Source organism: Spodoptera frugiperda, chromosome 29 (genome assembly GCF_023101765.2).
Source record: "Spodoptera frugiperda isolate SF20-4 chromosome 29, AGI-APGP_CSIRO_Sfru_2.0, whole genome shotgun sequence".
Taxonomy (NCBI): domain Eukaryota; kingdom Metazoa; phylum Arthropoda; class Insecta; order Lepidoptera; family Noctuidae; genus Spodoptera; species Spodoptera frugiperda.
This window is the reverse complement of record NC_064240.1, coordinates 9,925,673-9,946,986: the sequence shown is the minus strand read 5'-3', so window position 1 is coordinate 9,946,986 and position 21,314 is coordinate 9,925,673. Positions and strand designations below refer to the sequence as shown.

The 21,314-nt window shown below is 36.0% G+C and overlaps 1 protein-coding gene across 3 annotated transcripts in view; it reads left to right on the top strand.

Moving 5' to 3' along the window:
- Positions 1–21,314, top strand: part of LOC118268429 (poly(rC)-binding protein 3) — a 220,817-nt gene that overhangs the window by 125,312 nt on the left and 74,191 nt on the right. The gene's annotated exons all lie outside the window — the stretch shown is intronic.

Sequence of the window (21,314 nt, the reverse complement as noted above, 5' to 3'; positions counted from 1 at the left end):
TATAATCGTTTCAGATTATACACATGAATGCTTCCTAGCTAATTTCACAAGCTACGAACGTCAAATAGACCCTCATCATGAAAGGCATACATTAGCGTTCTTACACAACACTGAATTCTTACTTCACTTTAATAAAACAACATGTGGGAACAAAACAGAAAGCTAAATATAAAATCAAACCATAGCAAGGCAAATAATTAAGTTGGTAAAGAATTTAACCTCGTACAAACAACGTACTTCAAACATAGACCTCAAAATTTTACGCAAGAATTATTATCGTGTGTATTTAATAGGAGCTTTATTTAGGTTGCCAAGTACAGGAATTAATGATCTGATCCGAATAATTAGTTCGTTTTCTTCGTCGGATCAATATCGTATAGTAGCCGTGACCCGGACGCATGTTTAGCGGAAAAAAGCGAAATTAAACGAATGGTAGAATAAAGGACTCTCCAGATTGTGGCAAGCCGACGTGTTCAAGTAGCAGGTCGTGCAGGCTCATAATAAGAGGGTTCCATCAGGGCAGCTTCGGAACACGGCTGCGACCCTCCCACCTTATCTTCTAATCATAAAATCTCCACCTTTACTATTTTCAGCCGGCTTCTAAAAGGTGGCCCTGAATGCCCTTGTCTAAGCACAATATTTGCAGTACGTAATCAGAGCCAATGCAAAGTACAGTTTCATTTGGTAATAAAATATATTTTTCTTGTAAATATCTTAAGCAAATGCTCAGTTTGATTGTGTATTGGTCTCACCAAATCGCGATGTTGTTACCCCACTAAAATCAAGTAAGAGTACGATTACCTAAACGATAAGACATCTAATCAAACTATAATCCTAGAGCTCACCGAGAGCTGTTCTTTGAAGTGATCAAGTCAAAATTGGTGGATAATTAAAATTCTGTTTTTAGAAATTCCATTCAATATTTCGATTAACCGATAGAGATTTCAATTTCCTTTAGTCACGTGCGCCGGGATATCGGATCCAGCGGTTGGCTCCGTCGGTAATGAGCGAGCGGATGGCAATTTCGCTAGATGGGCTTTTGGTTACGGGAGCCTGTTTTTATGTCAATGTGCTTTTAATATGTCTACCTCGCTTGTGTCAAGACTTAAGATACTTCGTATTTTATCGACTGCCACGCCATTTTTCCAGTCCGCTTTTTATGCTTTTACGGCAACGAATTGGTGTGAACGTGAATTGGTTTTCTACAGCAGATTTTTTTTCAATAAACAGACATTGCCACTTATAAAGGAATATCTAAGAACTATGAATTTAGCACTGTAATAGAGATTTGAATACTTAATGAAATCAGGCGGTCTATATCAAAATTCCATTTTTCTTGAATATTTCAAGTGGTTTTCACGTCGAAAAACTAACTTGGGAAATCCCATAGGATACTTTCAAGCAGATACGGCGGACCCGAAACGGTGGGTAGCTACTAAATTGAGTTGGTCATGAAAAATGCAAATGATAAAACGTAGGGGTCTCAGGCAAAAAGTAAATATTTTCCCTACAGGGACGTATGTATGGCATTTTTTTGAAAAATTGGGTCAAACAAAAGGTTGGATCCAATGTTTGATTTGAGCAGATATCTGTGATCAAAATTGGATATTAATAATAATTAGCATATTTAATAATGTTACAGCAGTTTGGGGGTAGGGTTTGGTTCACTTCACAATTATCGAGGGATAATTGAAGTTTATGCTTAGCTTGGTTGCGGCGAGCAATCTGCTGCTCGCGCGGCGTGTGTGCGTCGGATAAGTTAACGCGCCCTGCCATCTGTCAGCTTAGTTAATATAGGTGTTTTAGTTAGCTCGTTGCCTGTCATCAGGATGCACGGTGTTGAGCAGACGCCTAACTAAATTCGGGCCTGTATTTATAGGGTTGCGCTATAGGCGGTGTTACGAATGACGTGCCATGTGCCTTCTAGTTACGAAGAGATGACGTTGTGCTATAGTAGGGAGTAACAGTGGAAAATAAAGGTACGGTTCAAGTTCTTTACGACCCAATCAACCAAATTATTCTGGAAATGCTAAAACTGTAAGAACCTTAGATCTACAATAGTAATTTGATAAAAAATTATTAATAAGACAATTACTAATGAACACAAATTAACAAGCACGACGTCTATGCAATAAAATATTAATTTAAAATAAAGTACATTCACAAACTGAACAAAATACACATCAAATTATAATTATCATAATATTAATTTAAAGATACACGCATTAAAACTCAGTAATGTAAGCCTCATTAAAATCTACGCAGTAGTTTCGCCAAAAACAAATGGAAAATCACGAAGGGATGGAAATTTAAATCACTATTTAGTAATTATTTAAGGTTTAATTGTTTCAATTAGTAGATTAAATTATGTATCAAAACTAAAATAAGGGATGAAAGTGTTTACCTTTACCTTTATAATAACTTAGATACGTTTATGAAGGGATCTTCTTTGCTATTTTAGTACATCCTCTTTGCTATTTTAATTGTGAGAGAGTAATGCTTCGACACAAATGGGCCGGTTCGACCGGAGTGATACCACGGCCTCACAGAAAACCGACGTGAAACAACGCTTGCGTTGTGTAAGTGAGTTTGACGGAGGCCCAATTACCCTCCTTCCTAGGCACCCCAGCAACCCTTTAATTCCTAACGCTCAAAAGGCCGGTAACGCACTTGTAACATCTCTGGTGTTTTGGGTGTCCATCGAGCCAAACAGTAAGTTAAAAATTACATTATAATTAAAGTATCTCACGTCTCTTTACGCTTAAACTATTGTACCGATTTGATTAATTATTTTTGTGTTAAATAGTGCATTTATCGAGAAAGGCTGGTGATTAGCTATAAAACACTACACTAAGGCCAATGGAAGCTAAGGTCAGTAGCGGCTGAAACCACACGGAAGTAACTAATCAATATGTGACACAAATTGAACTCTTAAAGACTACAAAAATGCTCACAAAGACAAAATCTCTCACAGTCTTCAACTAAAATCTACACAGTCCTTTTTTAAACACCAACACGACCTTACCTCGATTTACACCGTACTATCCAACTGTTTTCTTAAGATGAAGATAAGTTAACTTGGGTACTTAAACATTCATGCCGGACATTACTTCAGGTAAAACAAGGAACTAAAGCTATTACTCAACTTAGGATACAGCTGCAGACCATCAAACAAAGTGGGAGAACAGGTCGCTAAGGAATTGAATTTGAAAAATTTTGCAACAACGGGTTTTTAAACTGTTTTAGTTTTTTCAAAGTAATGGGTGTAGTTGTGGTTGTTTATTATTGTTATTGGAATTATTTAGCTTGCTTTTTAGCGGTGGTTTGGTTGTGTAAAATTAGGTAATTCAATTTTCTCACACAGACCCTCCAATTGTGGAACCTCCTTGTCAATGTACACATCGGAGCCACTTTTCTCCTACAGACCCACCGATTGAGGTGACCTCCAGTTGTCACTTAGGTATCACATTAAAACCGTTTAACACTACACTTATTTTCTAAATATGAAAGTTAGTTTGTTTAGTAGTTTGTATGTCTTTGGTGTAAAAATACCCTAATGAATTATCCCATAGGATTATCTATATGCCACAAAATGCTCTCAGCTCAGCCCTTGATTAACAGCCCGGTACCATAAAATGTACTAATCTTATACGAATAATTAGAAAACTGACAGAATAAAATAAAAATAGGACTTAAAAACTTAATTTGAGAAGTAAATAATATTTTAGTAATTATGGAAGTTAGTACAAACGTCGTAGCGTAGCGTTAATTGGTGTTAGCGTAGCAAACAATAAACAAACAGACGGAATAGTTATTAATTATCATTATATTGACTTCTCAATTACTTTATTTTGGTCTCTACTGACGGCTGCCTAATTGGAAGGCTGTTTAAATCTTCAGTTTTATTGTGTTTTCGTTGGTTTTTTTGTTAATTTTGAATACAGTTTTTGAGGGATGTTCTTTATTAAAATATTATTATGGATGGAAGATTGAAATTAGAAATAGGCTTTTTGTCTTAACAAATATTTTCAGAACTAATTGTTAAGGTTTATTTTTAATCTTACTAGTATTATAAATGCGAAAGTTTGTGAGTTTATATTATTTTACTGTCGTATTCAGAGTTATTTAATGGTTACTCAACCTAGTCCTTAGCAATTGTTTTCGGTACAAAATCGTCACTAAGAAATAGTTTAAGTAATCATTAAGTGACTCTGAGTACAGTGGTAAGATCCGTATATTATATTTTCTCTGAAGTCTACTCTCCATTTCTAGCAAACATTTATTTCACAAAGTTAATCTAAATCTAATTAATCACCATATTTGCCGGGAACTTAGCTCGCCAAATCTTAATAATATCACTTAATCCAAATTGAATAAATTAAACGTTTCCCGTAATACTTTATGGAAATAATTGGTGAATAAAGCCCGTTGAATCCGGCAAATCCTCCCATTTCTCACATTTATTTAAATTATCTGATTTCATAACCTCCAATCTGAGGCTTATCGTTTACAAGTTGTCCAATAAATTTCAAATAAACGATGTGATAAAATTTCCACTCTTGTTTTTGTTAAATAAATGATTATACACATTATGTTTCGTCGGGAGACAGATTGTAGTACGTGTGTAGATTGATACGTCGCGTCTCAGCTCATTATTTTATTCGCATGTCTATCATTTGGCTGGATTACTTCATTATTGCTGAGAAAGTTGCGAGTTAAAATGAAAGTCGTGTTGGGATTTGTACAAGGACACTTTAGTATTATAAATGAACATTTTTGTCAGTTATGTTTTAAGTAATTGTAATCAAAATTATCAGGCTCCGTTTGGTTGAAATTCTAATGAATATAACCTTTTTGTTGACTTTTTCCGAGCAGTATCAAGAAGCTAGCTACTTAAGTTTCCAAACAGATCACGATTTATACTCTCTATTAGCAACTTGGAGCTAATAGTTTAAACTTCTTCAGTGTTTAAAAACTTAAAAGCTCAAGCTCTCAAGTTGTTTTCATTAGTGCAATCTCTTTTAATCTTGAATCAACGCGCAGTTACCCGCGACGGCGCAAAAGGGCCCCGGGTCCACTTGATGGTAATTCCGTTAATAGATTCCTTGCTCAAATGAAGCAGTGGTTCCAAACCTCATCCCACTAAACTGTTATACCGGAAACTCATTACGGCTTAAACCAGCTAAGAAATCTTATAATCTTTTCCTTGAAAATTGAAAATCTTGAATAATTGAATATTAAAATTATTTGGAGGAAAACGGTTTTTCATCTGGCTCGTTCGTCCTGCAAGTTCTTTAGTTATTCCGTTTAATACAGCCGTGAAGGCAGGTGGCAAACTATAAAAGATCATATTGTATAATTACAATATCAATATCACTTCAAAAGGAAATTCATGAGCAAGAATCTAAAGAGCGTTATTTCAATGTTACGACCTGTAACAAAATTACGAGTGTAAATAAAACATAAATACGGAGTCCATTTGCCTCAAATTGAATGTAAAATATATTACTCCGGTGTAGGTACTGTTCGTTGGACAGTTTCCAGTGGCACATTTTTGCCTTACGTTACGACTGCTCTCGGTAAAAGGAAATAAGACATCATTTTATTATACCTGACTTTCAGAGCAGCTGTACATAGAAATGCTATAAATTACTTAAATTTGTAGGTGTCGTATATTGAAATTTGATGTTTTGATACTGAAACGTACTTAAATTTGATCTAGAATGATATTATATTTGTATGATCGTCATAAAAATGTATATTGCTGCAATACTTCAACACCTGATTCCATATTGCAGGCTATTAAATGACCAACATTTCTCATTAGTCAGCCGTTCGCCCTCGCTTAACCCGGTTCCCCCGAACCATTACCTAAAAATGGCCATTCGTGCTAATATCGGGCGGGCAAGGAAGATTTGTGCGGACTATTATTAAAGGCGTTCATTGCGAATACCCGCAAATAAAATCAAGCAGTTGAATGCGCCGCAAAAATATCGCGTAAATCAGTCTGTGCAAAGTTTGGCGTGTACCTTCATCTCTATTGTCTCTTTATGATTAAAATTTACCCGTGCCAGGGCAGGGAGTTTTAAAATGAGACCCCAAACTTGTGCGCCGTAGTTCCCGGGCAGGTTCGAAGGCACGAAACAAACAGACCCGGGATGTAGGTACGGCTAATGTAAAAAGTTTCACGAGGTGGCAACGCCGTTGTTTGCTTCCAAAACACCGACACACCGACCTGTGCGACGATCATCTAAATATTTTCACTCCAACATGAATGTCACGGAAGTCTCGCGGAAATATCATTTTCGACTTTGTTACGCTCAACTTTGTCGTACAAATTGAAATGTTTGGCAACTACCGTACATATTTAGTAGTACTTATTATAAAGTTTAGTAATGTGCTTTATCTCCGTTTGTATTTTATAAGTCTTTTAAAACGTATTATCTCTTGTGTTAACTTTCAAGATTTGTTTACAGTTAGATACAGGGATAAAATACATATGTAAATCTACATAACATTTTGCTTTTATCGTTACTATTGGCAGTACCTAAATAGAATAATTTCCACGAGTCCTTGCTAACTAGTGTTACGCGCTCACTTTGTGCTCTGCCAGTATTTATTCCTTTAAAATGAATAGAATATACAAGACGGCAGTATGTATTGTCTTTTGGAGTGCGGCCAAGTTCGCGAGTTGGTAATATTTTTTAAATTCAATTTCGGTGAAGCCACAGCAGAGTATCCAGTCGGCTTAATGTACACCTGCTGAACATTTAAATGAGATACTATGGCCCCTATTTACTTATTTATTCGAGATTTTATTACTATAAGTATAGAGTACATATTGTATTGAAGTTTCAAAGTTCACATTTGTATGCCTTAAGAAAACAAGCCACGTAAAGGTAAACTCTGTTATTAAGATTTACGATTTAATATTCAACCTTATTGCTTTAGGCATGACGGTTTATTTTAGTGCACTGAATTAAAATTAATATCAACATACACAATCACAAAACAGGCTTAACGAGAATTTCTCTACTTTGTTAATAGAATCCGCTTCGATATAATTATACGCTAGTTTACTCCGTATAATATTAATGAAGTGTCTACAAGCCACACGTGAATAAATAAAACGTAAATCTTGAAAAAACACATTCATATTTGTAGAAACTATGAAAAAAACTCGGCTAGCATTAAAATAAAGTTAATAAAACACACTATTCATAGCGCATAAAAGGCTGGGAATGATCCCTTAATAACGTGCGGGCGCATCCTGGCTTCATTAGAGCGGTTAAGCCCCCCCACCTGGCCGGCTGCAGCGTTAAACTTTATGAAAAAATCGCATAATTTTCATAATACTCCACATACATGCTACAACCTCTAAACCCACAATATATCACTCTTATTCGTTAAACATCGCCCATAGCTCTTCATTACACAAAATCTCACACCAGCCTGCGACATAACAGGGTGTTGCTGATAATCAGATTTGATAAAACTTGTAAACTTAGCTTATAGTTGCCAGATAATCTTGCGTAACAAAGTCCCTTCCAAATTCCAATACAAGTTCGTATTACAAGTGTTCCCTATCAAACTTGGTTCACTAACCCGGGGTAACGGTTAGAAAGTGTGTAATTTAAAAATGGAGCGTTTTATTTGCGTAACAATGCAACCAGCTTTGTATTCTTGTCATGATGGTTCCATGAGAGCACTGTTCGCTGGGGTCGTGGTGAAAGCCACGTTAATTACGACTTTTTACGGCGCACCGCAGCGGCTAGTTGAAAAAAATAAGCTATCCTTAACTCTGGGAACTTCTATCGTAGTTGAATATATTTTAACTCCTCACAGGCAAACAAAGTTGGCTGAAATCCGGTTGTTGCCCGCACCTAGTGAATACAAGCGACGTAACATCGCTGTACTAAATACTAACGCTTTTACCAGATTTACTTACAACAAAACTTCGTTGAGTGTAAAGTTTATTTGTTATCAAATATAATACAGCGGATAATTGCTTTATTCGTTCATTTCGAGCCGTATTTGCACGAAGTTGTTGGAATCGTCATGTTTTAAGTTCATACGCCATTTTATTCCAAACTTTGTGTTTATGTTTCACTCGAGCAATTTGAGCCCGTTCGTCTTAAGGAGGTTTACTTACAATTTCGCGTAAAAAGAATCCCCCGCCCGCAGTCAGGAGCAAAAATAAATATCTAAAGTTATTGAATGAAAACTAAGTTTTGTAATATGCTCCGTAAAGTGAGTTTTTAAATGAAAAGAAAAGATTTAGGTTTACATTTGAAATTGTTTAAAAATTTTAATGTTTCTTTAGTTTTCATTTCTTACATTAGCATAATAGTGTTTACACTCACTTTATTTATAATGTTTATTAATAGATATTTACTTCCCAAACACAAGTAACTTTTCTAAAATATCAAAACATATTTAAACGACGATAATCAATTTCCGTGTTTTTAAAAAATAATGTATGCAAAAATATGTTAAGAATCGTTCAATTAAATACCTTATCTACATTTAATGCCAAATTCACAAATTTTCACTAGTCACAAAAACCTCTAAAGACAAGTATCTGCAGTTCCCATTTCAATAAACTCGGACAACAGCACACAACACAAATCCGTGCACCTAACTACATTAAAACAATTTCGCTCGGCCATCACTCTGTGCAACAATAAAACAGCTTAGTGGTTAGGTTCTAATACGATTTACTTTTATTAAAGTTCCGTTGTTTGGTTGCATCGCCCCAAGCGGTCGCGACAAGATATTACTATCAGACACGAATATAATAACACAAATTATTGTACTTTACCGCCATTTTTAAAACATGGCGTCTTGTTCCTTTTCGCCGTCGACAGTAATGCAATCCCGTGGTTGTTGGGTCGGCATGCCGGTTTCTTTTGGTGTTAATTTATTGTCTGTGGTGGATAGGTTGGGACCTTTTTTGTTTTTTCTGCCTATTTTAGTCAATATTGTGTTTTATGCGTCTAATTTTAACGTCTTTTTGTGACGGGGAGAATACTTAAAAAGTCGCCTAGCTTTCTGAGATAAAAGACTATGGATGGATGTAGGACTCATTAGTGGCAACGAGTCCTCTAATAGACCTGGCGGGCTACGGTATTTTTCCGGCTTACCACTTTTCTGTTGTAATACGTGGTACACGCTACAAAACAGAGTATAAGAAATTGTAAACGGATGAAAACTGGATTCCCTGTCAGTAAAAAAAACTATCACAGGCATTACGGTTGCTCGAATCGTTAATCATCAGTTTTATACAGATTGATCATACTCTCTTGAGCAAAAAAATCAAATACCGATCTAACACAAGTTACTTTTTCTCAAAAATTACGAAATGTACCCTTCAAACTACCAGTGCCTAAATTTAATTTCTTTATTTATTATCTACGTGCTTGTAACATATTATATAGAGCTGCTTTCCTAGAACTGTGACAGTCTTCTTTAGCTTTAAACTTAGGTCTTTATTAAAACGGTTTCGCGCTTTTCCTAGAAACGTTTACTGTTTATGTTAGTGGAAATAAATGTTACGTAAACATTCTGCTTTGTGAAAATGTTTCTATGTTTCATCGTCATCATCAAAGCTACCAGACTGTACTAGAGCCTAAAATGGGATTGCTATAATCTCCACACCTTTTTTTAAGTGGAGAAAATCATCCAATGGTTTCTCCCGTCTTGTTCGAGGTGAAGAGGAAGTGTCTGACTCTTACTGCCTTAAAACCACCCCGTTCCTTCTCCTGTTTTTGGCGTTGGAGCCCCGGTAAACCCGTTTGGTACTCCATACCTTACCAGGCAGGCTGCAGGTCTTTCATATTTTCTTTAGATAGTTCAGACATACAGAAAATGTGCTAAACTGATTCTAAAAACTGTTGTTTACAGTTACACGATTTTAAAATAGGCTACCCTATTCCTACGTATGGAAGTGTGTTCTACTCCTTGATTATTTTGATGGTCATGTCAAAATAACGAACACTCCTAATTCTGGCAGACAGGAGTGTTTTAGCGTACACTTCACTGACGGCTCATCGATGACGGAATTAGGTCCCATGAGAATGGGGACGAGCCTAACTCTATTTACCGGCGCTATTGCACCTCGGGGCTGACAGAAACACCCAATACCACTTTGCATGCCCTGGGGATCGAACCCGTGCCAAAGGCTTGATAGAGATACGCGTACTGTGAACGCGTAAATGTCCGAATAGATAAAAATATTCAATTGGATACAATAAAGAATGTGTTTTGTATTCAAAACAACCATGAAGTTCAAATAACAGATGATAATGATGTAATATATGTGTCAATAAACACCTAGCTCAATGTCCAAGAGAAAGGTAATATTAAGAACATTCTACTTACACATTTAACACTACAATATTAAAAAAACCGATGTAGATAAACGCAAAGAATACAAAAATATCAGAATAAAAGCAAGAAATAACGCGGAATGTGACTGTTGTTTCCATTACATTACAATTTTCCAGCTGAGAAGGTATCCACTCAGGTATTCGATATTGAATAAACTATAAAAGATCAATATTTTCCCAGTGGTTCGGCATCCCAAACGTCCTCAATACAACAATGCTCCTAGTTCGGATACTGCACAAGTTTGCGTAGGACGTGGACTCATTCACTTCCATCAATCCCTTGCTACCATTATTTGTTTATGCCACTAAAGACGAAACGTCACATCTACCAGACATATCCAATACACTTTTTACCTTAATCCAACGCTCTTAAGAGCCACGTTCAAGTCCATTACAAGTAAAGGAGTATCCAATGTTCAGATTTCGGATACTCGAGGTCATTCCTTTCGTAAATCCGAGGAAAAGACTTTCAATTTTACAAAGGGGTGAGCGAAACATTAAATTTGTTTTAGAATTGTGCTTTACAAAGTCAAACTGTAACTCGTAGTAATTAAACGTGAGTTTCCAGTCCGCTAAACTTGTCGCGTTGTACCCAGTAATGATGTCGGCCACATTTTTAAGCCGTGCTTTATAATGTCGTGATCAATGAGCCCGCCATATGCAACAGTGCTTAATCAAAACTTCAATTAAATTTTCGTAATACCTTTCGTCGGGCGCCCTCGCCCGGGAGAGCACACAAATTAATACCTACGTCCCGGAATATGTTTTAATTTCGATATATCATGATAGTAGCTGATGAGTTTCGCTTAAATTAAAACATACTGTTCGAGGCTTCATTGTGGACAGTTACGTCGGTTCAACACATTCTATTTACTCTGTGAAAATAAAACAAAGTTTAAACTACATTCAGCTGTAAATTAAGACTAGTCAAGAGGAATAAAGGAGGTGCAGTTCTCAATTAAAACACAATTCAGCCGGGCGGAGTTTAGTTTATTTTTTCATTCGTATAAATGATCTCGGTGGCAAAGTTTGTTAATACTAATAAACGGCTCTGCGAAGGCGCCAACTCTTCGCGTTTCGCACCATTTGTCTCGGGAGGTAACGAGTACCGACTAATGGGGTCCCGGCCGAACCTAAGTAATTTAGAAAAACGATTCTTAAGATAGACGACTTCCCGTTTTATTTACTCGTGAAAATGTGGGAAACAAGCGGGAATGGTAGCTCAGTGGTTTTATTGTGACTGATGGATGCTACACTGATCAAAGATTGCTTTTACTACACAATTACATTACGAATATGAATACAATTCTTATTTTATAAGTCGGTACGCGATACGATTTTATTACATTCATGTTTTGTTGTTACGAGTGAATGACATGTCAAGTTATTGGAATAGTGAGAACACTTTTATGGCTTATCAAATATTGATGATGGATGTCGTCTGTCTGTAACTGAGTTTTAGTTTTAATTTTAATGTAAATATTTATTAGAAATATTAAATAAACTTTATTATTTTAATTTACAGTACGTCATATCACATCGCCAATAAGTGGCCACTGCTGACCAAAGGCCTCTTTTCGCACGGAGAAGATTTGAGCATTAATCACCACGCTTGCTCAATGCAGGTTGACGATTTAGAGTACAACTGTTAATAAATTTTAAAAAACACGTCGTATATTTTACTATTTATTTTTGTGACGTGGCAGCCCTCAACACCGACGAGTGTAAACCAAACAAGTCTTCAAAATACATCTAATTATATCAACTATCTAATATAATAATATCAATATCACTGCAATATCATGTAAAATGTTTACCCACTAGTACCCAATCTTACCTTAACCTCAGAATAGCATGTTAAACATGTAGAGACCGGGTTTAGCTCAGAGAATGCTATTTAGCTCCAAAATATATGTTCTGAGAGCGGAGAGCTGGAGAACGTTACTTGTTCCTGGAAACTAGGGGATTATATCACGTGGACTCATGAAAGTACATTTATATCTTAAGGAGGTTCTTTGTTAGGAGATCATTAATGTTATTGATGTAACATTATTTTTGTAATGGAATTATGGCTTAAGTTAGCTTAAGTGTTTTTTTTTGTTCTATCTTGTAAGGACTTCTTGTAGTGAGGCCCTTAAGCATCGTAATGTGGTTATATTTAACTTACCTTGTAACTTCGTTAGGGGCGAACCACTTTGCATTTGAATAGAATTTCTTTTTTTAAGGGAGGAAACCATATAATGACTTCTCTCGCCTTGGGCGAGGTGAGAGTGAGTGTCAGACTCTTACTGACTAAAAACCACCCTGTTCCTACTCCTGCTTTTCGAGCCGGAGCCCCGGTAACCCACTAGACAGTCAGCAGCTCCGACACTATTCGAGGAACAATTTGTTTCACTTTATCAGAATTTCTACTTACGGATTTCATCAAAACATTACTTTTGTGTTGATTTATTGATCTACAAAATATTATTTGCCATACCTCCGAGCTAAAATCTTTACAACTCTTAAAAAATATGGCCACTTGGCCAGTGACGACAGTTTAATGTGACCGTCCACTTTAAAACTGCTAGAGGCTATTCGTGTGCAGCCGTGGCCTTTGGTGATTATGCCAAAACCTCCTGCGCCCGTTCCTAGGACTATGACGCCAGGTCACGTCCAACAGTGGACGTTTACGAGCTGTTGAGATTGATTGATTGATCCGAACTTGCGAACGTGCACTGACTGGAATGTATCCAGGAATTTTTGCCTTCCTGGCAACTGTGAACGTATGCCTCATGGTGTCAGTGTGTAAAGAGTCGAATTTGATGTAGACTGGCCATGGAACAGTTGAAGGGATTTAAAAATTATCAATTTTGATGATTGCTCTTGTGGGGGATATGGGTGTCCATTATCGCGTCTCATTGTATAACCGCTTGCTCGTGAAAAGATGAATTGGTAACAGATTTGTATCTTTATGGCAAAATTGTGTTATATACCTTCCTTGAGACATTAGATACATGTGAAATCGGTTGTCGCACATGCCACTTATGTACACATAAGCCCTTAATGTGTCTTGAAAGTAATCGAGTAGCCTCGTCAAAGAATAACGTAAACCAAGTCGTACAAACAAATTTAAGTAACTTAATCTTATGTGGGATAGGATTTTTAAATAAAAAATAATAACTCTTCTTCTATTTTATTTTCCGTCTTAACGTCTTCGTGCCAATAATCATGTGACGTCTTTCTTCCATTCACTTCCTTTCATCGTCTATATCCCTCTCTTTCACACATAACACTCTCTCTTACACTTCCTCTTGCGTTCCGTTTCCCACATTCGGCCATCCGACACTCATGTCTGTCCTCAGACATGCTAAGCGGACATCCATTCCTCATAATATCATTCTTACATCATCATCATCATTCTTCATCAACAGCCATACTCATTCATCAAACAACATGAACAAAATAAATTCATTATACATATTAAACATATCTTAATTCTAACTAAAAACAAAGTCTACTTTTTTTTATTCGTTTTAAATCTACCGCTCCATATTTTCTTTTACGCCGTCTTCTAGCTTGCTGATATATTTTTTGATTCTTTTCATCAATTTCTTTTTGTCGTTGCTTTATTTCGCTTTGTATTCTTTCTTTCTCCTTCTGCCTAGCATAATTTTTCTCTTTCCCAATATAATACTCTTCAATCTGCGAATCACTATCCAATGCTTGCTTCTCCTCTTTTTTTTCTTTCTTCTTCTTAGATCTCTTATCTTCTGTCTTCTTAGATCTCTTATCGTCTGTCTTCTTGGATCTCTTATCGTCTGTCTTCTGTCTCTTACTATCTCCGATTGGAGTCTTCCTTCGCTTCTTGGAACTGAGTTTATCTCTTATGTTGCTTACCGTAGCTGTTGTTTCTTTTTCTTTATCTTCTTTTTCTTCTTCTATGAGCTTCGGTAAGGGTTTTTGTTCTTCTAACTCTAGTTCGGCAGTAGTCTTACTGCTCAACTTAGGGTCTTCTAGCAGGTCGGGCGTAGACTTGGGTTTTCCTCTGTATTCCGCAGCCTCACCCTCGTCCTCTTCAGTAACTTTCACTGGATTTGGCTTGTAGTCCTCTACAAGTTGTAAAACTTCCTTCTTGACAGCTGGGCTAACTGTAGAACGTATAACCACACTCATTCCTACAGTAAAACCATTAATTCGTCTCATCCACTCATCCCCAGAGGGTAACAACAATACACTCCCTTCATTCATAATCATTGTTACTCTAGTGAGAAACTCGTGACCTAGTACAATACTATAGGGCATACAGTCTTTAGGCACAACATAGAACGTGATTCCTTCATAACATCGTTGATCAATAATAGCACAAGTTGTAAATTTCCCAAATGAATGTACTTGAGTAAGTCCGAGACCTGACAACACAACACCATCTTCAGTCGTCTTTGGTTGACCGATCACGTCGTAGAACTCTTCTGACATCAAGTTGACATCGCTCCCAGAGTCAACAAGCGCCTTTCCTTCGATATTTTTAATGAAAATATCCAAAATCGGCTTGCTCAGCTTCTTATCAGGTTTGTTTACAATCTGCATAATCTCTTTGTTTTGATTGCATTGACAGCCGTCATTCTCGTCATCGCCGTCAGTAGTGCCAACCGGAGAAATAGAATCCATAGTGAACATTGCGCTCTTTGGAGTGATAGGATTGGCCGGTTTCCGCACCGAACGTTCTCCGTCATGTTGGCAGCGCTGTCGGTCAATCTCGCTGCTGATTGGTCGACTCGATCGGCTGCCGAAGTCTTCCGAATGCTTCGTCGTAGCACTCGTGGCCGTGCATTTCGTAGAAAGATGGCCGAAACTGTTACATTTGAAACACTTTATGCCATTTACACAAGAATTCGATAAATGGCCGTGTACACCACAGTTGTAGCACCGTTGCCTTGTTGATGTTAGATGTTTTTCAGTTTTTTCTGGGACCTTCACCTTCATTTTTTTCTTCATATTTTCGTAAAGAACGAGTTTTTCTTTTAATGTCGGGTACGTCGTGACCCCGTACAAAATTGCTTTATTCGCTTCATAGTCCGAAATGCCATCGATAATGTACTGAATTGCAACATAATCAGGAAATTTCGCCCGTTTTCCCATTTCTTTCATTGTCAACATATACTGGTAATAGGTTTCGTCTTTACGTTTCCGGCGCGCCGCCATGAGCTCGTGCATTTCTTTGCTATTTATTGCATCTGGGAATTCTTTTAGAAGCGCCGCCTTCAATTCTTCGTAGCTTCGGTGCACCTTCTCTGTTTTGAGCCACAAATGCGCTGTCCCTGTTAATGATCTGCGGGCGATAATTAATTTTTGTTGCGGCGTCCATCCAAATATTTCGGCATTATCTTCGATGTCTTGAGCCCATTTTGTGGAGGAATATGTGTCCCCTTCGTCGCCACTGAACTTTGATATATCCATGAAGACACCGTCTTTGCAAAAAATACTTTCATTTGTTCTGCTTTCCGCCATGTTCCGTGTCGTCTTGCCGTCGTATTTGCGTCCTCGAATATTCTCTTCGTCTTCCGTCTTGTTTTTCTTTTTATTTATTCCTATCCCGGACGAGCCCCCAAAATTGTGGGATAGGATTTTTAAATAAAAAATAATAACTCTTCTTCTATTTTATTTTCCGTCTTAACGTCTTCGTGCCAATAATCATGTGACGTCTTTCTTCCATTCACTTCCTTTCATCGTCTATATCCCTCTCTTTCACACATAACACTCTCTCTTACACTTCCTCTTGCGTTCCGTTTCCCACACTTATATATAAAAATGAATCGCTAAAATGTTGGTAAGCGCATAACTCGAGAACGCCTGGACCAATTTGGCCAATTCTTTTTTTGCAATATTCGTCGAAGTTCAAGGATGGTTTTTACGGCGAGAAAATATTAAATACTTGACGGAAAAGCCCTAAAAACAGCCCTTTTCTTTATCCCATACAAACGTTTTCTAACTAATACGTAAAGTCAATTTGAGCTTTAGTGCTATTGGATAAAGTTCATATTGGATAAATGCTATTGGATACTGAAAAACAAATGCACAGAATCCCTACTAATATTATAAATGCGAAAGTAACTCTGTCTGTCTGTAATTACGCTTTCACGCCTAAACCAGTGAACCGATTTTGATGAAATTTGGTACTGAGATAGAATAGACCTTACTTGATACTTTTTATTGCAAAAAAATAGCGGAGAATGGGTAAAAATAGGGGATAAACGGTCATATGGAAATTCGTCATTTTAAAAGCTGTAACAGTAAAACTTTGTATTTAGATACTTAATGAAGAACGAAAGAACATGGGCTACTTTTTATTGCAAAAAAAATAGGAGAGAATGGGTAAAAAGAGGGGATGACTGTTCATATGTAAATTCGTCATTTTAAAAGCTGTAACAGTGAAACTTTGTATTTAGACACTTAAACATAAACGAAAGAACATAGGCTACTTTTTATTGCAAAAAATAGGGAGAGTAGGTAAAAATAGGGGATGAATGGTCATATGGAAATTCGTCATTTTTTCGTGGTCTCTATGGAATACATATCTTTAAAAATGCTAACAGTAACATATTCTCAAGTAATTCACATTGTACATGACATACTGCAGCATTTTGACCACAAACCATTAACACAACCACGCGGACGAAGTCGCGGGCAAATGCTAGATTCAATAAATGTTCATTTGTACGTGTCAAATATTTGTTGTTTCTAAATTCAAATTCTGTAAAAATAATGATTGACATTTATGCATAAACTATTTGAAAAGGGTGAATAAACAATTGTCTGTATTTTTTTTTAAATCTATTGAAAATGTTGAAGTGTGCATTAAGCATTAATAGAAATTCCTGAAATATTTATGCATTCAGAAATAATGACAAATTATCAACAGTTACGCGTGTGTTCAGAAATTTATTTTGTGTAAAAAAAAGTTTCTATTCACGTTTTCGAACAAACGATGCTCTTTCAATATAGTCTATTAGTGTGAATGACATTGACATTAGTATTGCGCGTTTTTTAAAATATGCAAAATCAAATGAATATTTTTCAATATTTCCGAGAGATTAATATTTTTTCGAGTGTTTTAAAGACTAAGAAGATTCTTATTTGCTAATAAGTGTTTGTTAATCAAGGTAAGTTCACATCTTCATATTGATTTTTAGTAACTTTTGGTGACTACACAATACTACAATTTGGTATACATGGTTATGCAGAAAATGTATGAGAGCTTTTTATTTTCAGTTGGAATTTCGTTTTTAACAATGCTACCAACCAGACGTACAAGCTTAGGCCGCAGAACTCGAAATACGGCAAGTCAAAGAAATTATAAGAGCAAATCAAACTAATGAGCAACGTGAAGCGCGAAATGAACTTGAACTGAATAGATAGATATCAAGATAGAAATGTTGTGTTTAATCCCCACAAAGCTGCATTCAATTATAATGTGGCAATTGATTACAGTTTAGAGCAAATTGTTGCTATTGGACTAATGAACATTGTGTGTCCACATTGGGATTGAAATTCAAAAATGAAGCCTCTGGATTGTGTTGCGCCAGCGGCCAGATCAAATTGACGCCATCGGTACCGCCACCAGAGCCACTACATTCATTGGTTAATTTTTTGACTCATTTCCAGCAGTACAATAATTGCTTTCAAATGACATCATTTGGGGTAACAAAAGTTATACCTACGAGACAATTTTATGCCTACTTTATAATGGCAAACGTTTTTTTTTAGTTTTAAAACCATGTAGCTGGTGCAAAATATGTCGAGTCAGTGATGTGTTTATTTTGTAAACAATAAGTCAAATACATAATAATAGTCTATAATCTCGACACCAGCAATTTATACTGCGCTAACTCAAAAAGCGTACTTTACAGTAGAGGCGTTTAAAGGGAAAAACGTGATAACTTTTACATTAATTAAGATACTTTTTTGAAATTTGGTATGCTTAATATTTAATTTATTCATTGTAATATCTCATATTTATATTTTCTTAATTATTTTTAATTTTTGATTTAGCGCAAGTTAGCCGTATATAAACGTAATTCATCAAAAAAATTTTACATCTTATACACGTCTAACTTATGTTAGCGTAGTGTAGTACGGGACGTCGTAGTGCATGATCAATCATCTGATGCATATTTCAATATTTTATAAAGAACATGTACTTACTTACAAAAAGAATAGTCAGCGTACCATTAATAAACTAATTAATACGTTAACACATAAGTATTTACTATGTAAAAGTCGCTAAGTCGTTCATTTTACAAACGAACAAGTATACACACGAACGCACTAAACTACGCTAACTATGAGTTAGTGCAGTGTTGCACTGACTTTGACCAAAGTGATCCCCGCGCACACTCCGCTAATAATAGTTGGCGTAATATAAATCGAGTGATTTCAAAAAGTACCTTTACTTAGCGTTTTATAAGATTTGTAACTTTCTTATTTTTGCATATTTCTTCTCAATTTTTTTATGACGTATGTAAACACACATTTTAAGCAACTTGGCATAAAAAAAGTTTTTTCCAAATTTCGAGTTAGCGTAGTATAAATTGCTGGTGTCGATCTGAAGACTTAATCAGCAACATTTAATAACATGTTGTATTTTATAGTGGCATGAGCAAGATGTACTTGGTAAGGCCTACTACCTAAAGCTGCCGTGGAAGGCTGTTTAATGTCGAGGTTAAAAGTAGTTTTAATTTGATATGATGTAAAGTATTGTGGCAGCATTTTGCGACCCACATGGTGGTACAATTTTGCTATACAATTACCTGTATACATATTTATATTCTTGCAAATTCAGGGATTCAAATATATCATCAAACAGGTTCCTTATTGCCAGTGCCTGTTGAAGACTGTAAATTTTTGCAAATATATTTTATGGACAATTCAGCAAGAGAAGTCGATCAGCGTTGCGCACACAACAACTCAGTAAAAAGATGCATTGTGATGAACAATTACAAACATGTTTCCATCAACACAATGAATTAGTTGCATTATTCACAAATGCATTAGACCGCATGCCATCAAATAATCACAAAATTGTCATCAGAGCCGATAAGGCGCCTGCAGGACAAAATGCTGGACATTTTAATGTGCCAACAATTGATAAAGAGCGCGCGTGGTATTTAGCTCAACGTTTACGATTTATAAAAATATTAGTGAAATTATTGAATTCTATGGAATAATCACTATTATGAAAATATATTTTGATTTTTTTTTAAATTAGTAAAGTTCTTTTCAGGTATAGCGAGATCAGGAAATTATGGATTCATTTTTATATGGAGGATATTATAGATTCCAGTTCAAATTGAATAGGGACTCATACATAGCTCAGCTATACAAAATAAAGTAGAGCATCATTGCTACGCGAAAGCGGTACGAAGTTCGCTGGGTCAGCTAGTGTTTTATAAAAACCTTGCCTAAAAGCCAAAACGTGATATTTTAATGGTTGAAATATCTATGTACCTACCTACTTAAATGCGAGTAATATTAAAAACTTAGAAAAACTAGAGAATAGAGTACGTGCGCTGTATATATTATATTAAAAAATAAAACTAAAAGCCTTGTTCCTTCGTAACTTTATAATTTTAATAAGCTCTTGTGTAAAACCCTTATGATGTACTTCGGTCTTTAGTTATTTTATTTTTCCCTGAAACAAACTTCAGTTTACTGTTTCATGTTAACCTAAAAATTATACTTTATTTAATTTTCTATGTAATCAACTTCATTTATGCTGAGATTTTAGAAACTACAAGTTGTATATTATTTCACTTTGTGTAATTACGACAATAATATACTTATTTACAAATTATCACACAAAGGATCGTATCCCGGGCGGAGCAAAAACATGATGATAAAATAAAGTTACCTTATCAAAACTTCATCTACTATGATTACTGAAAAATTATGAGGTGTACAAAACTATACAGAAATGCTATTAAACTCTTTCCTCTGCAACTGATGTTCAAGGGAAATAGTTGAGCCCTCCGCCCTTTATACGATTCGACCTTGAAACGTGCAAGAAAAGAGCGTATTCCTTTTAGTTTTAAAAGGTTGGCAACGCACCTGTGACTTCTCTGGTGTTGCGGGTGTCCATGGGCGGTGCTGATCGCTTACCATCAAATGCTTGTCTGCTCGTTTGCCCACTATTCCATAAAAAAAATCACATAAAGACCTTACACCGCCTTACCTTACAGTAGTAGTCTCCCTCCAGTCTAAATAGAACAACTACTTAATACACGACTACTCCTCCAAATAAATAAACACAGGTAACAAAATTAAATAAAAGAACACAATAAAAACAGTTTAAACATTAATTAAGACAAATAACGTACATACAAGCGTTTTACAAAGAAATCTCGGCTTTATTTGCCGATGGCAAACACCATTGTAGTGAAGTATTTACTTAGGACGGTTCGATACGAACCAATAGACGGCCAGATTAACCACTTAACTATCGTGTTCCAAGCCACTGGGCTTGTATCATGTTGCCGATTTACTTGTAGCCACGTTATTTGACGTTTTTATTTGATTTCCCATTTTCTTGTTAAGATTATTGCTACTTGAAACAAATTGGAGACTTGAATGATTTATAGTTTGCTAAACTATTATTCGTAAGTCGTGGTGGCCCAGTTGTTAAAGACGTCTGACGACGCGTCTTATGCATCAAGGTGTCGTTTCGAAACCTACCAACGGCATAGTACGAACATGATTTCTTTCCAGTTACTTTTTAAGATTTTTATATGTCACTAGTCACTATGGGTTTTGACTGTTTGTAACAACTGTCATTGACATGACAACTGGCACTAACAGCTTACCGTGTTCTTCGAGACACTGTGAAATAATCAGTACAAAGTACTTAGTTGTATTTGCTGAAAGAACCTATAATTGTATCTTATTACGAAT